Source organism: Cyprinodon variegatus, unplaced genomic scaffold (genome assembly GCF_000732505.1).
Source record: "Cyprinodon variegatus isolate N-32 unplaced genomic scaffold, C_variegatus-1.0 Scaffold2, whole genome shotgun sequence".
Classification (NCBI taxonomy): Eukaryota; Metazoa; Chordata; class Actinopteri; order Cyprinodontiformes; family Cyprinodontidae; genus Cyprinodon; species Cyprinodon variegatus.
The window spans coordinates 2369599-2371929 of record NW_015150455.1 but is presented as its reverse complement, the minus strand read 5'-3'; positions in this window follow the sequence as shown (position 1 = coordinate 2371929).

Below are 2331 nucleotides of genomic sequence, written 5' to 3'. Positions count from 1 at the left end.
AACATGCTGGCCTAGTACATCAACAATTACCTATGATCCAATGAGCCATCCCCTCTTTTTTCTTTTTGCGTAATTAAAATTTGTTTTATTCACAAATATATATTCATGGTTTATTTCACTGGCATCCAGTTTAAATATTCTCCATATGAGGAAAGAAAAAACAAGTTCTCAAAGGTAAAAACAGAATCATACTGTAGCGAGTGTGATTTGAATCGTAAAAACAGAGTCTGATAGCATGTGGTAATATTTCGCTATGTTTAAATGTACAGTTACTTGGATATACTCATATCTGCGCTTTTTCATTCTCCCCAAGTTGCACTCAAAAACGATTTTGTACAGTTACCTTATATGCAGCCGGTTGTTTTTACGGACGCAGTCAAAGGTGTAATGGATGACTGCTGGTTCCTTCAGAATTTACATTTTCTCCTATTACTCATTGCTTAATTTCTCTGTGTCTAACGGTGTTATATTAAAAGGATCATTCAACTATCAGGATCTCCTGCTGCTGAGAGAAGAAAGAGGTTATTCCACCTCCCGGTAGTTTTACAATTATATACAAGTGAACATACAGAGATAGTGAAAGCAAACATTATTGAGCTTATTCTTATCATGATCTGGGGTGGCTTTACTTAACTGTGGACTTTGTAGTGGACACTGTATACTGAACAAATTTACTACACATGTCCTCTTCTCTTAATGTAATCCCTACATTATTGAAGCTGGAGTGAATCAGCTAATGTTGGGCTGAAGTCCTGCTCCTCTCATTGTCATCTCTTAGATCACAACAGGGACAATGATTGTTAGCCGATTTCATAATTTGCTGAGTCCATGTCTTTTTCTGCCTCTTCTATCCCCCAAACCCCAGAACTGTGCTTTATTGCAAAGGGAGGTGTTCAGAGTTTAACAAAAGAGTAAATGAGTTTATAAAAAGCATCGACTTACCATAGGTAAAAGTAGTCTATGATTTGGACAAAAGATAGATTGAGTCAATAAATGTGTGCAGGCAGTTAAGTAATTTATTTAGACAGCAGGGTTTAGTGCTTTAGGAGTTGTGAAATACTCTAAATGGTCCCTAATGTCCTTATCTAACTCTTTGCTTTTGTATAGCAAAGATAGTAAACAAGGCACATCTTTGTTAAACATTTAATTTAAATGCACAGATAAGCCCAAATGAGCTTGTTAAGCTTCATGCACTACTTAAAATACTGTTAACAAAGTATTGTTTTCTGTAAAGAACGGGGGATTTTAATTTTATTTCTGTGAATATCTGAAAGTATTCTGTGATGATCATATTATTTTGATATTTAAATTATTAGCGGACATCTTATGACTTATCAGGGCTTGTAGTCAATCTTACTGATCTGTTCATTTTGGTGAGCTCATGTACACTTCTATTGCAATCAACTGGTAGATTGCAGTAATAACTTGTTTTGTTAATGCCAATTTGACTGCTTGAAAAACTAACATATGACATTATATAACATAAGTCAATTAATTAAACATAGCTATTGTTACATGATGTTCAAACTATCTGTTCCTGTAATATATCTCTTATAATGATGGCAGCCAATGGATCCATATGCTACATAAGCTGCCCTTTTTCCACTTGAGCACCTGCTCCTGAAAATGCATCTACATGTAACTTTCAACACTACATGCAAGCTGGTATTAACATTAGCTAACTTTGTCAACTTTTACTCATCAGTTTACAAGCATATCTTTAATTATTTTGCTGGGAATATATTTGCAGTGAATAACCAGAATAATTATTTATAGGCTATCAGATTTGATAAGGTTTGTAATATCAGTGAATATAGGCCACCATGATAACCATTGTGTTGTATATTGAGCATTTCCTCCAACAGTCATCTCTACAGCATTGTGTATTTGTGGGTCAAAACCAAATAGCACGGTAAACTGTGGATGGCTGTATGTTTTTCATAGCTAGTTCATAAAGGTGTATAAATTAAACGTAACCTAAGGTACATTAACAAGGGAATTTACTTTCTATATTTGAAAAGATGCCAGACTAACCAGAGAAAGAAAAAGTTGAAGAAAGCAAGGAATCCCTTATTCTGAAAAAGGTTCATTCAAAAAGTCTAGAAAGTTGCCAGTGAACCCACTCTGACCCTCAAGCGGATATTACCCTACCTACATATTAATCCTGTGGTTAGGCTACTGTAAAACACTCCATTTGGTCTACTCCCGCTTTGCCTTCAGGGCTACATTAATGATAATTACTAAGCTCTCAGCATGCCAGTTAATATCCCCCTTTAAAAATCCTTGTCATCGCAAAGGAAAAAATAGGAAAAAAGAAAAATTAGAGTAAGC